Source organism: Lactuca saligna, chromosome 3, assembly GCF_052625555.1.
Source record: "Lactuca saligna cultivar CGN05327 chromosome 3, ASM5262555v1, whole genome shotgun sequence".
Lineage (NCBI taxonomy): Eukaryota > Viridiplantae > Streptophyta > Magnoliopsida > Asterales > Asteraceae > Lactuca > Lactuca saligna.
The window spans coordinates 91302416-91317845 of NC_136419.1; positions in this window are offsets into that span (position 1 = coordinate 91302416).

Consider the following 15430-nt stretch of genomic DNA (forward strand, 5'->3'; position numbering starts at 1 on the left):
ATGTAGCATATCCTCGAGCGTCTGAATCGTCTGATCACTCTACGCATCTGTTTGCTGGTGGTATGCGGTACTGAAATGCAACCGGGTACCTAACTCCTCATGAAACTTCTTCCAGAACCTGTAAGTAAAGTGCACATATCAATCTGACACTATCGAGGTCGGCACTCCATGCCGTGCTACCACCTCTCTCACATAAATCTCGGTCAGTCTCTCTGAAGAAGAGCTCTCATTGATGGTGAGGAAGTAAGCACTCTTCATCAATCAGTCTACAATCACCCATATCGCGTCAACCCCACGTGTAGTCCTCGGTAGCTTGGTGATAAAATCCATCGAAATCTGTTCCCATTTCCATTGGGGAATCTCAAGAGGCTGTAACGGGCTATGTGGACATTGGTGCTCCGCCATAACCCGATGAAAGGTCAAGCACCTCTCAACTACCCATGCTACATTTCTCTTCATATAGGGCCACCAGTAATCTCTCTTCAAGTCCAAATACATCTTAGTGGCCCCTGGGTGGATCGAGAATCTCGATCTATGTGCCTCCTCTATCAGTATGCGCCAAGCTCCACCCGTATAGGGCACCTAAATCCGCCCTCAAAAAGTCATAGTCCCACGACTATCCGTGTCAAACTCGGAAACCTGCCCAATCACTCGCTCCCTCTTGCGGTTCTCTAGTCTCAAGGCCTCACCTGGGCCTCTCGAATGGTATCTAAGACTGGAGTCATCAGTGTCATCCTCATACCCACATCTCAGATTGGAGCACTCGTTGCTCTGTGGCTCAGGGCATCGACTACCACATTAGCCTTGCCTGGATGATATAAGATCTTGCAGGAATAGTGTTTCACTACATCCAACCACCTCATTTGTCTCATATTCAGGTTGGGCTAATCCATGAGGTACTTTAGGCTCTTGTGGTCCGTATATATGGTACACCGGATTCCATACAGGTAGTGGCACTAGATCTTGAGGGCGAACACCACCCCCATATCTAGGTCGTGGGTAGAATACCTCGTCTCGTGAGGCTTCGGCTTCCTTGATGCATATGCTATCACGTGCCCCGTCTGCATCAACACCACATCCATCCTGGATATAGAAGCATCATAATAAACTACAATAACTCCACTCCCTCAGGAAGAGAAAACATTGGGGCTTCGCATAATCTCTGGCGAAGAGTCTCAAATGAGGCCTGCTGCTTGGGCCCCCAAGCAAAAGTAATACCCTTCCAGGTCAATCTGGTGAGAGGGATGTCAATCTTGGAGAAATATATGATAAATATCCAATAGTAGCCGGATAAACCTAGAAAACTCCTGATCTCGGTTGGGGATCTTGGCACCTCCCATCTCATAACTGCCTCAATCTTGGTCGGGTCGACCAATATCCCATTCTGATTAACGAGGTGTCCCAGGAACTGGACCTCTCATAACTAGAAATCACACTTGGAGAATTTGGAGTAAAGCCTCTCTACCCTAAGTACTCCAAGGATTTCTCTAAGATGCTCCTTATGCTGCTCTCTGGATCTCAAATACACTAGAATATCATTGATGAACACGATCACTGATCGATCCAACATAGGCCTGCACACCCGGTTCATGAGGTCCATGAACGCTGCTGGTGCATTGGTGAGCCTGAAAGGCATCACCACAAACTCGTAGTACCCATAACAAGTCCTAAAGGACGTCTTTTGGATATCCTCCTCACATAATCTCATATGATGAAATCCAGATCTCAAATCAATCTTGGAAAACCAAGATGCCCCCTGCCACTGATCGAACAGATCGTCGATCCTTGGTACTGGATAACGGTTCTTGACTGTCAGCTTGTTCAACTCCCAGTAATCAATATACATCCGGTGTGAACCATCATTTTTATTGACAAAAAGGATCGATGATCCATTTGGTGAGCTACTTGGTCTGATAAAACTCTTCCTTAGCAGCTCCTGGAGCTGTGAGTATAACTCCTGCGATAAGGTGCCTTGGAAATAGGCGCTGCTCCGAGAACCAATTCTATCCGGAAATCCACCTGCCTCTTGGGAGGCACACCCGATAACTCCTCAGGAAAACTTCCGGAAACTTGCACAGTATCGGAACCTCGACGATAGAACTCGGACTCTTTGTGGCAACCTGCGTATCCATCATATACGCCAAAAAGGCCATACAACACTGCTGTCGACTTTGTATCGCTCTGGAAGCAGAGCAGAAAGTTGATCTAGATCTGGTACCCTCGCCATACATCATGAGAACTCCCCCACTAGGGTCTCGTATGGTCACCATCTAACGCTTGCAGTTTATCACAACTCCAAACCGACTCAACCAGTCCATCCCCACTATGACACTGACATCACCATCGTGATAGGTACGAGGTCTTTCGGGAACTCAACGCCAAAAATCTCTAGTACAAACCCTTGGATCACATCCGTAGAAAAAACCCCATGTTCGTCGGATAGAGAAACCCTCAGAGGTCGAATCAATGCCTCACGTCAGTTACTGATGTGGCGACTAAAAGCTAGAGACACGAAGGATCGACTCTGTCACACCCCAAAACCAAGAATGGCGGAAACATTCCGGGGTGGAGGACGTCATGTACAATATCACAACATTGTAAAGTAGTAAACAAGCAATAACATCATCCATTGCATTAAAAGTAAAGTTTTAATACATGTGTGTTCTTTCAATGTAATAAGATACCAAAATATACAATCAAAATAAAAGACGAGTCTTGTCTGTGCTCAGTCTTCTCAAAACCTGGCCATCGTACCTGTCTACTGGTGACCTGAGAATACAAGTTATTTTGAAAGCTAGTATCAGCCTAAAGCTGGTGAATTCATAAGTATTTAAGTGTCATTGCCTTGTTTTGGAAAGCTGTTATGAATGCCTTGTAAATCTTTAAATGAAACAACTGATATAAGTATGAAAACCCTAGGAAATCCCTTATTTCCTACTAGTATGAAATGTAGTCTTCTACCAAGACCAGAATTTTTTGTAAGTAAAAATGATAGTTTTTCCTTTTCTTTTGACTAATACTAACAGTACTTAGTCTAACTCATCGTTTATGTGAATGTATCACAAAATAAAGTAATAGGAAAATGTATTCATGTAATTGTTATCCTTTTGTATTAGGATTAACACGACAACGCGATTAGCGAAATGTATAACCTTTGAGCATCCGTAGATTGTTCAATTGTCCTCTGTAGCTACAGTAGGTGGGAGGAAGGGTTAGTCCCGTAAAAGTATTCCTAATATAAGTATTAACCGTAGGCATCCGTAGATGTTCATTAACCTCTGTAGTGAAAAGTAGGCCCGAGGAATGGTTAGTCCCGTAAAGTTACTCCTAGTATAAGTAATAACAATAATCATCCATAGATGTTCATCAACCACTAGTGCTAACATCTGGGATTCAGAATGGTTAGTCCCGTCTAGACATCCTGTTGAATTGGGATAGGCAGGACAATTTACATAGAAGGTACTAATAAATCATCCTCGTGAATCGAGATACAAGTATTCATGTAATTGTATACAGGTAAGTGTATCTACGTAAAGGTACTCATTTAATGTATTCAAGTAAGGTACTCATGTAAATGTATCCATGTAAGCGTACTCATGTAAGTGTATTCATGTAACATGTAATGTATGGTATAGACTCATGAATGAACTGACTCTGATGTAATTCCTTGTAATAGGAATAACGTTTTGTATCTTCTAACTATCCCTATAATAGTTAATTGGAAGGTAGATGGTTGTCCAAGCAGGTTTATACACCCTTGCTACACAAGAGTGTGGGAATTAAATGAAGGATGAAAACCATAACAACAATACATATATAAGAACATAAGTGTATAGATATAGTTTTGTTAAAGAAGGTAAAAGTGGTTTTGTAAGACATCTAAGAGTTTTGAACAACAATTAACAATGAATTGATGTCATTTTAATAAACATTTCAAAAACTAATACATTTGATAACAAAGTATTTTAAGATAGAAAACCATTTCATGCATCACATTTTGAAGTATGTGAAATCTGTTGGATGAAAACACAATTATAAAATACATATGAGTAATTTAATAACATACTGTTTTCTACTTGTATCCCCCCATTAAAGCATTTAAAATCATTTAAAACATTGATTAAGGGGTATGAACTCACATGTAGATGGTGGTTTGGATGTACTGAATGATGTAGGATAGCTAGGTGACAAGTGAAGACTTGTTCACACTCAATGATCCTAGATAACATATAATCACACATATATGTATTCGATTAGACTTTAAACCACTAATTGACAGAGTTAAGACATCCTAAGGCATGTAAAACACCTTATTTAAGTGCTATAAGTCATAAGGATTGCATCTAAGTGCTAAAGGACCTTGCTATTGTGTTTGGGGTTCAAGGGTAAACTCCTTTGGAGTTTACGGTTTTGATGACCTTTACCCTAGGAGTTTACGGTAGTAAACTCAAGGGTTTACGGTCGTAAGCTCTAAACCTTTTGACCATATGATGATTTGATGTTTTACAAGTCCTTTGAAGCATTTCTACTTGGTGGTTTGGACTTTGGAAGGGACTAGGGTAACAAAACACTCCTTGTTAGGTGTTTACGGCCTTATGGTCATTTCCCTTTGGGTTTACTACCTTAAACCCATATGGAAATTGGTATTGTTATGTTTTCAAGTCCTTAACTCATCAAGGTAATTGCCTATGTTAGTTTTTAGGCCTAAGGAAGGAATATGGCCCAAATAAACACACTAAAGGGTGTTTACGGTTTTGGGAGCTCCCCAAACCGTAAACACATGATCATGACATTCGTTGGTGTTTTTCAAGCCTAAAACACATCAAGGGAAGGTTCAAACTGTTGGGTTTTGAGCAGTCTAACACTTCCTAAGTGTGCATGCAACCCTAATAAACCTTGGATCTATGTTTGTCTAAATACATGCAAAATAATAATTTTCCAAGGTTCATAACCTATCTAACATGGCATGGGGTACTTTTAAACATAAAAGAATTAGATGAGATTACATACCTTTTTGATGAGTTTGATTCTTAAGGAGTTTGAGGGCCAAGCACCAATAGTGTGAATGCCTCAAATGGAATCACAAATCACCACAAACTCTTGGAAAACTTTGAGAGAGTGTATACACACTACAATTTTCGGCCACACACAAACACACACACTAGTGGCTATTTCATGCAACAAAAGGATGCTTATATAGTGTACATGATTAGGGTGAAACCCTAATAACCCATGACCTTAAAGCTCCATGGATCATTCATGGACTTCCATACAAGCCTAGCCCATTAACAAATGAGTGTTAACCCACACCATATAAAACCAATAGCCCACAATCTAATTAGTCTTCCTTTTAATCTCTAAATTAATTCATAATTAATTTAAGACTAAGACTAATTAAATAACACGACTTCATATTAATATATTATAACTTATAATATATTAATAATCATATGTGTATAACTCTCATAAAATTATCCATAAATAGTTCGGGTGAAGTGCAACCCAAATGGACCATGCCGGGTCGGGTCAAGTATATACCAAATAAGTTATGGACTTAGACACCTTATCCAACAGACTCCCACTTGGATAAGTCTAATAACTGTATTTGCCTATATTACTTCAGGAACCAACCAGCAATCGTAGCTCTCGAAAACTCTGTTGAACTATGAAGCGCCATTTTAAGATAAGTGATCATACAATCCTCTGTTCTCATGATATCAGCGAGACAAACACATGGAACTATGTCTTGCTTATTGTCTGGCATTTGTTTCTCGATTTCCGATTTGTTGGACAAAGAACTCAACTGAACACATCAATTTAGTTCTGACTGGGCCCGGTACATGGGTCAACACAAAATCATCGAGGGGCCCATATATCGCTTTTATTTCTAGAAGGAATAGATAAACTTCAACTCATATGCTTGTTCTACTACTTGTTGAATTGTACACAAAGGCACGTTTTATAACATCAAGTTACTGATGCGTTTACGTGCAATCAATGCACAACCAACTCATAGGTAACAACTCATATCTCTAGGTTTGAAGACTTATATGATATTACCATCTCACGATCACTCGAGATAAATTCCATCAAGTGATACAAGTGAGCGTGGGTTTATTCCAATACTCATAACTTATGAGTACTCATGAACGTTGTAGCAACCATTACCATGTATAAACACTTTTAGCCATCTACAAACCCAATTCATGACAATCTTGATTCATACCTACTTCCGACGTATGACCGATTGTGGAGGTTTGAATAAATTAATTATTCTTGAAGTCAAAACATGCAAAGCTGAAACAATTGTAAATAATTGACAATGATAGCAACACCTTACACATAAATAAATCACAATTTTATTCATCATCAAATGTCGATTACATTTTACAAGTTTTAGAGAATCTATCTAATCTGTAAAACTAATATCGTCCCTCAGCCCGATGCGCCTCGCATGCTGAAAATGCTTAGCCCTTGTCAGTCCCTTTGTAAGGGGATCCGCAGGGTTCTCATCTGATGATATCCTCTTTGCCACGAGGAGTCCTTCTTCTATCTTGTGTCTTATGAAGTGATATTTTCTGTCAATGTGTCGGGATCTCCCATGATCTCTCGGTTCTTTAGCTAAAGCAACCGCACTATTGTTGTCACAGAAAATTTCCATAGGCTCCTTAATAGCTGGCACAAATCCAAGGTCTCCGATGAAGTTCTTCAGCCATATCGCCTCCTTTGCTGCTTCACTCGCTGCTATATACTCTGATTCACAAGTCGAATCAGCCACCGTCTCCTACTTGGAACTCTTCTAAGATATTGCCCCTCCATTTAAGGTAAAGACCCAGCCCGACTGAGAGCAAAAGTTATCCCTATCAGTCTGAAAACTAGCATCACTATACCCTAATACTCTCAAGTCATCACTCCCACCATGGGTAAGGATCCAATCCTTAGTCCTCCGCAGGTACTTGAGAATGTTCTTTACCGCAGTCCAATGAGCCTTGCCAGGGTTCCCCTGATACCTGCTGACCATGCTCAAAGCAAAGGCCACATCAGGGCGGGTACCAGTAATCGCATACATGATCGAGCCAACAACGGAATCATACGGTAATTAGCTCATCTCAGCTATCTTTGCCTCTGTACTCGGACTCTGAGTCTTACTCAGCTTGGTATTGCTTTGTATCGGTAAATCTCCTTTCTTGGAATTCTGCATGTTGAGCCTTTTCAACACCTTATCCAAGTAGTTACTCTGACTAAGTCCAATTAGTCTTTTACTTTCTCTTAATATCCTTATCCCTAGGATATAGGCAGCTTCCCCTAGGTCCTTCATAGCAAAGCACTTCCCAAGCCAGGACTTAACCTTCTGCAAGGTTGGGATGTCATTTCCTATAAGTAGTATGTCATCCACATACAGTACCAAGAAGCTAACTATACTCCCACTAGCTCTGACATACATGCAAGACTCATCTTCACTTCTCGAGAAGCCAAACTCTTTGACCTTCTCATCGAAATAAAGATTCCAGCTACGAGATGCTTGTTTTAATCCATAAATGGATTTCTCAAGCTTGCATACTCTATTCGGGTACTTTGCACTGACAAAAACCTCTAGCTGATTCATGTACACATCCTCAGCCAACTTTCCATTAAGAAAAGCGGTTTTGACATCCATTTTCCATATTTCATAATCATGAAATGCAGTAATGGCTAGAATAACCCTAATAGACTTAATCTTTGATACCGGCGAGAAGGTTTCATCATAATCAATACCCTGAGTCTGAGTAAAAGCCTTCGCAACCAGTCGAGCCTTATAAGTATGCACTTTTCCTTCCATGTCGGTCTTCGTCTTGAAGATCCATTTGCACCCGACTGTTTTACGGCCTGGTACATTGTCAACCAAGATCCAAACTTGATTGTCATACATGGACTGTATCTCGTTGTCCATAGCCTCCTTCCATTTAGCAGACTCCGGGCCTGCCATGGCTTCCTTAAGACTGCTAGGTTCATCCAAATTTACTAGTGTACTATCACTGATAAATGTATCACCTTCCGTACTAATATGAAAGCCATAATAAAACGCAAGTGTGTTCCTAACCCATGTGGAACGCCTCGGAGGTACAGATTCATCAACTGGCTCAACAGGAGTTTCCTCCTCAGGTTGATTGCTAGTGTGTGAGGTTCCTTCACCAATTGATTCTTGAATTTCTTCAAGATTAATTCGCCTCCCACTGTCTCCTTGGCTTATAAATTCTCTCTCATGAAAGACCCCTCTTCTTGCTACGAAGACCACATTCTCACTGGGTCTGTAGAAGAGGTAACCGAAGGATTTATGTGGGTAGCCGATGAAAATACACCTTTCACTTTGGGGTTCAAGCTTATCATGAGTTTCACGCCTCATGAAAGCTTCGCAACCCCAAATTTTGATGTGGTCCAAATTGGGAACCTTCCCAGTCCACATCTCATGAGGTGTTTTGGTAACCTTCTTTGTAGGGACTAGATTAAGGATATGGGCGGCAATCTCTAAGGCATACCCCCAAAAAGAGATTGGTAGCGAAGCTCGACTCATCATAGAGCGAACCATGTCTAACAAGGTTCGATTACGCCTCTCAGCTACACCATTTAGCTGTGGTGTCCTGGGAGGAGTCAATTGTGAGACAATCCCACACTCCTTAAGATAGTCAAGGAACTCGGTACTAAGATACTCACCACCTCGATCGGATCGAAGCATCTTAATGTTCCTGCCCAATTGATTTTCTACTTCCTGTTTGAATTCCTTAAACCTTTGAAAGGTTTCTGACTTATGTTTGATTAAGTAGTCATACCCATATCTACTAAAATCATCAATAAAAGTCACGTAATACCGATTAGCATCCCTTGTGGAGGTTTTGAATGGTCCACATACATCAGTATGTATTAGGTCCAACAAACCCTCACCCCTTTCACAAGTTCCAGTGAAGGGTGATTTTTTCATCTTTCCAAGTAGACAAGATTCACAACTATTATCCGATTTAAGGTCGAATGACTCCAAGACTCCACTCTTTTGGAGTTGGCCTATGCGTTTCTTGTTTACATGTCCAACACGACAATGCCACAATGATGCCTTATCTAGGCTAGTAGAAGAATCAATATACAACACATTATTTCCTAAGTTGTCTACAATCGACACAGTTTCATACAGACCATCACAAGGTAATGCTTTAAAATAAAACACATTATTAAAGAAAGCATTAATACCACCACATTCATTACCAAACGCAAAGGTAAAACCTTGTTTGTACAAAGCATGAAAGGAAATAATATTTCTCGCCATTTCAGACGAGTACACACATTTATTCAAATCTAATTTTAACGCATTATTCAGCAACAAAGTATAAACTCCAATCTTGGAAACAGGTGAAGCCTTCCTATTCCCCATGATCAAGTTTATCTTCCCATGCTCCACATCCTCACTTCTTCTTAGGCCCTGCAAATCAGAACATATGTGAATACCACATCCTGTATCAAGCACCCAAGAGTTAGAATATGGTGAGTTATTAGACAATATTGTGTAAATACCTGCGTAGGTGGGTTTCAGTTTCCCATCCTTCAGATCCTGCAAGTATATAGGGCAGTTTCGCTTCCAGTGCCCCTTGTCTTGGCAATAGTAGCAATCAGCATCCTTGGGAATGGCAGAAGGAGTGGCAGAACCACTCTTGGTCCTTGATGAGGATCCTTCAAGAGACTTTCCCTTGGTACCCTTCGAAGGGCGCTTCCTCTTTTTCCCTTTGCCTTGCCCGATAGCCAAAATAGGGGTAGATGTTGGAGTAGGAGTAGTAGAGGTAACAACCACCTTGCCCTTAAGACCGGTTTCAGCGGTCTTCAAGAGTCCTTGAAGCTTGCTAAGGGTAACTTCCTCCTTGTTCATGTGATATGTCATATGAAAATGCTCATAACAAGAAGGTAAGGAGTGCAAAATGATGTCAATTGCCAACTCCTCAGGGAAGTTCACATTCAACTTCAGCAAACGGTCCACATACCTTTGCATCTTTTGCATGTGGGCCGTGACGGATTCACCGTCCTTCATGCGAGTTGTTATTATGGAGGAGATTATTTCATACCGCTCTTGACGAGCACTCTGATGGTACCTTTCCATCAGGTCTTGGTGCATCTCAAAAGGGTAGAAGTCCTCATAGGACTTTTGGAGCTCGGCTGTCATCGTGGCCATCATGATTCATGCCACCTTAGTAGCATCTCTCTCATGTGTCCTGAATTCAGCGATCTCCTCAGGAGTAGCAGTAGACTCATCAAGCTATTTTAACTCCTTATCGAGGACATATTCCTTGTCCTCATAACGAGTTACCATCCTGATGTTCCTTATCCAGTCTATGAAGTTGGAACCATCAAAGATGACTCTCCCACTAAGATTCATGAGAGAGAAAGAACCAGTTGGGTTAGAGCCCGAAGCGTTAGTGTTGGAAGACATCTGAAAGAAGAAAGTAAGTTTAGATTAGATATATATAGTCCTTAATAAGACACCCAAATGTAATATTAAGGCTAGGATCCAATCACAATATATTATACTTAGAAGAGGGATGCCGTAATCTAAGTAATAATATATTTGAAAGGTAGGTGAATGACGATTCACCAATTTCCACCACGAAAATGAAATGATTTATTAGGTTTTAATTGGATTTGAAGTTCCTAGATTCTTTTGAGATTCATTGAACTTTTCAATGGCATGTTTCAATCTCGATTGTCCCCTTCAAGTTTTGTGATTGGGATGCCGAGGATCACAAAATAAGGTGTGAATAACCATGCCAATTCACTTGGTACCCTTAATATTATCACCTAATCAATGTGCCGGTTAACCACACACGCTCCATTGATCTATGACAAACATTAAGTCACCCTTCGTGATCCTTACTAGTCCAAGTTAGTGTGCCGGTTAACCACACACGCTCCACCAATGACTTGGTAAGGTACAAAGTGTGAATTCCATGGATTAGCACCATGTTCACATTTTTCCTAAAGTAACTAAGATTGGGAATTAAGTAAAAGATTTAGTTACTTTATAATATTCATCATACTTAATGAGAATTTATAAGTCTTTGTCTTACCCGTTCCGCTAACGACCCTCCACCAGTCAAGCAAGCGGTGGGTGAGAGTCTACACCCATTAAGTCGTTATTTTATAGGTAACAACCTTATACCCACCTTATAGACCGACTTCGTGAATGAGGCCTACTAATGGTAAAACGACTTGTTCTTATACATATATATAATAATTAACCATTAATGTTATAAATAGTATAAGTGTTGAATTTTAACTTTTAAAACACTAAGTGTTGGAATTAAAGTTTATTAAAGTGTGTGAAACTTTTCCAAATTCCAAAACTTGAGGACAAGTTTTGTAACTCTTCAAAACTTTTCATTTCATAACTTATGAATTAAAGGTTCATAAAATGAAGACTCTTCATTTTATATAACTTATGTGTTTTTAATGTGTGTTAAAGAAAAGTGACCTTTGGATATCCATAACTTGAGGACAAATTATGGACTCCATTAAAACACATAAATGATCAAGAATTAATCCTAAAGAATTCTGCAAATAATTCCTATCATCTTCTAAATTCATAAGAACATGAACATGATTATCAAAGTTTCAAAAAATTATATGAACACATACAAAGCATGAAATTTTGATATATGCTATTGTAAATGGATTAGAACAGCCATTACACCAACTAAAATAAGTTTTAAAACATCAAAACAGTTTGGGGTAAAGTTTCTAGTCCATTTCCAGTAGCAAAAGTCGAAAATCTGCATTCTGAACCTTCTACTCGCCGAGTGCACGAACCTACTCGGCGAGTAGGATGAATTTTGCCTTGGACTCGGCGAGTCCCCCCATGGACTCGGTGAGTGCATCATGCAGACAGCAAAAATTTCGACTTTTCTCACTATTTTGCATCAAGTATCAAACAAGCAAGCCTAGGCTCTGATACCACTGTTGGGTTTTGAGCAGTCTAACACTTCCTAAGTGTGCATGCAACCCTAATAAACCTTGGATCTATGTTTGTCTAAATACATGCAAAATAATAATTTTCCAAGGTTCATAACCTATCTAACATGGCATGGGGTACTTTTAAACATAAAATAATTAGATGAGATTACGTACCTTTTTGATGAGTTTGATTCTTAAGGAGTTTGAGGGCCAAGCACCAATAGTGTGAATGCCTCAAATGGAATCACAAATCACCACAAACTCTTGGAAAAATTTGAGAGAGTGTATAGACACTACAATTTTCGGCCACACACAAACACACACACACACACTAGTGGCTATTTCATGCAACAAAAGCATGCTTATATAGTGTACATGATTAGGGTGGAACCCTAATAACCCATGACCTTTCCTTTTCCAAGGATCCATGGGTTAAAAGCTCCATGGATCATCCATGGACTTCCATACAAGCCTAGCCCATTAAAAAATGAGTGTTAGCCCACACCATATAAAACCAATAGCCCACAATCTAATTAGTCTTCCTTTTAATCTCTAAATTAATCCATAATTAATTTAAGACTAAGACTAATTAAATAACATGACTTCATATTAATATATTATAACTTATAATATATTAATAATCATATGTGTATAACTCTCATAAAATTATCCATAAATAGTTCGGGTGAAGTGCAACCCAAATGGACCATGCTGGGTTGGGTCAAGTATATACCAAATAAGTTATGGACTTAGACACCTTATCCAACACAAACATGTTAAGGAAGGCTTAAACATCCAACTAGGGCTTAGATTAATCACTTAGGCACACTTTGGTGCCTTATATGGTGTTTACGGCCCAAGAACATTCTTGGACCGTGAACACCTTGTTCCATGTGTTCTTGGCATATTTTCTTGTTACTAACTTGTAATACTAACTCAATAAGACTCAAGGATTGAAGTACCTACTATAAGGAAGCTTGAAATATGCTAAAAGTCCAAGAACACTTAGTGTGTGTTCTTGGTGTTTTTGGAAATCTATTCAAAAACACAAAAGTGAATGGATGAATAGATGCACAAACACTAGATTTAGTGTTTAATCAACTTGGAATGGATAGAACACTTACATGTTTGAAGATCTTGAATTGTTTCTAGTTTGCTACTTGAGAGGTTTTCTTGAGTTTACTCTTTTGGAGTTTACTCTTTTGGGGTGAAAAGTGTAAATTGATTACTTGGGGAGTAAACTCATGTATAAGCATGAGTTCACCATTTTTGGAAGTTTTTCCGACTCAAACGTAAAAGTTTGGCTGTGAACTTCTAAGACACGAGATGTTTGCGGTTTTTAAATTTCAAAACCCGAGACGACACTTTCTCTCACTTGTTCGTTTAAAGAATAATATTAAAATAATCAAACGAACCCTAAATTTGTTAAAATTAGAAATAATGACATTAACTCATAATAAGAAGTGATTGACTTCTAGGGTTTGACCGAATGAAAATTCCGGGTTGTGATAGACTCGCACCCGAGTCAGATAACACCAAAGCAGGTACATAACTCACAAGAAAAGTACCTACACACAACACAATATAAGCACAACATATCTAAAAAGAATATAAATAAAGAATACGTACCGGCCACGACGTCAGGTGCTGCAGGGACCTCCTCCGCTGTCAGCTGAAAGGCTCTCCCATGAACCCTCGGTGTCTCGACCTTCGCTGGCCGACTCTCAGTAGCACGTAAAGCAGCACGTGCAGATCCCTGTGCTGATTCCTTAAAAAGCTAGGGGCACTCGGCCTTCTGATGGATGGTCTGGTTGCAGTGAAAGCAAACTACAAACCCCTTGGGGCAATCTTTCGCTATGTGCCCATCCTTGTCACATTTGTAGCAAATCCCCATGCGACACGATCCATCGTGACTCTTGCTGCGCTTACCATAAGTACAACCCCTTTGGATCACAATCCTCGTATCAGCGGGCTTAGCCCGCTTCGTCGCCGACTGCGACTGCACTTGTAACATCCATAAAATTCAAAGCAATTTAAAACTTTTTAAATCATTTAAAACCATTCATTTATTACAATATGTTTTCAAAATAGTTTAAACATCAGAGTTCCCAGAAATCATAACCCTCAATCGAGGAAGTGGACGGTCACACCTTCACCTTCCAGTGGTCATCCGCTGAACCTGAAACAATAAATTGAAAGTGTAAGCTCGAAGGCTTAGCGAGTTACCCCCAAAATACCAACACCATACCAATATAACAATAACATATAACATATAAGTGAGCAGAACAACCATGCATCTTGTAACATCCCGATATCCGAGGTATAACATTTGTTATATAGGCATAAGTTTGATTGGGTGACTGTCACACCCCAAAACCGAGAACGGCGGAAACGTTCTGGGGCGGAGGATGTCATGTAATGTATCATAACAAATGTAATATAATAAACAAGAAACAACATCATCCATTACATTATAAGTAAAGTTTTAATACATGTGTGTTCTTTCATTGTAGTAAGACACCAAAAATATACAATCAAAATAAAAGACGAGATTTGTCTGCTCCGTCTTCTCAAAACGTGGCCTCCATACCTGTCTACTGATGACCTGAGAATACAAGTTATTTTGAAAGCGAGTATCATATTTAAAGATGGTGAATTCATAAGTATATAAGTGTCATTGCCTTGTTTGTGAAAAGCTGTTATGAAGGCCTTGTGGATCGTTAATTGAAAATGTTGATGTAAGTATGAAAAATCCTAGAAAATCCCTTAGTTCCTATCAGTTTGAGATGTAGTCTTCTACCAAGAACCGAATGTTTTGTTTGTAAAATGATAGTTTTACTTTAATTCTTTAGTACTAAAGTACTTAGTCTAACTCATCGTTTATGTGAAAGTAACACAAAATAAAGTAAACAGGAAAATGTACTACTGTAAGTGTTGTCACTGGGTACTAGGACTAACACAGCATAGGTAACTGTTATCCCGAGGTACTAGGGTTAACACGACCGATATAACCTAATGAACATCCGAAGATTGTCCAATTGTCCTCTGTAGCAGCAGCAGGGGGGAGGAAGGTTTAGTGCCTGTAAAGGTACTCCTAGTATAAGTAATAACCGTAGGCATCCGTAGATGTTCATTACCCATTGTTGCTAACAGATGGGTTCCAGAATGGTTAGTCTCGTCCATATATCCCGAGGTACTGGGGATAGAGTCCTATTCTAGATATCCCGAGGTACTGGGGATATGCAGGATAATTTACACAGAAGGTACTAATAAATTATCCTCGCAATTCGTGATACAAATATTCAAATAAGTATACATAGGTAAAGGTATCAACGTAAAGGTACTCAGGTAATGTGTTCATGTATCAGGTAAACGTATGTGTAACAGCCCGGAATTCCAGGTATTGTTATAATTATGTTTTGGGGTGTTTTAAGAGGGGACTCGGCGAGTTGGAGCCAGACTCGCC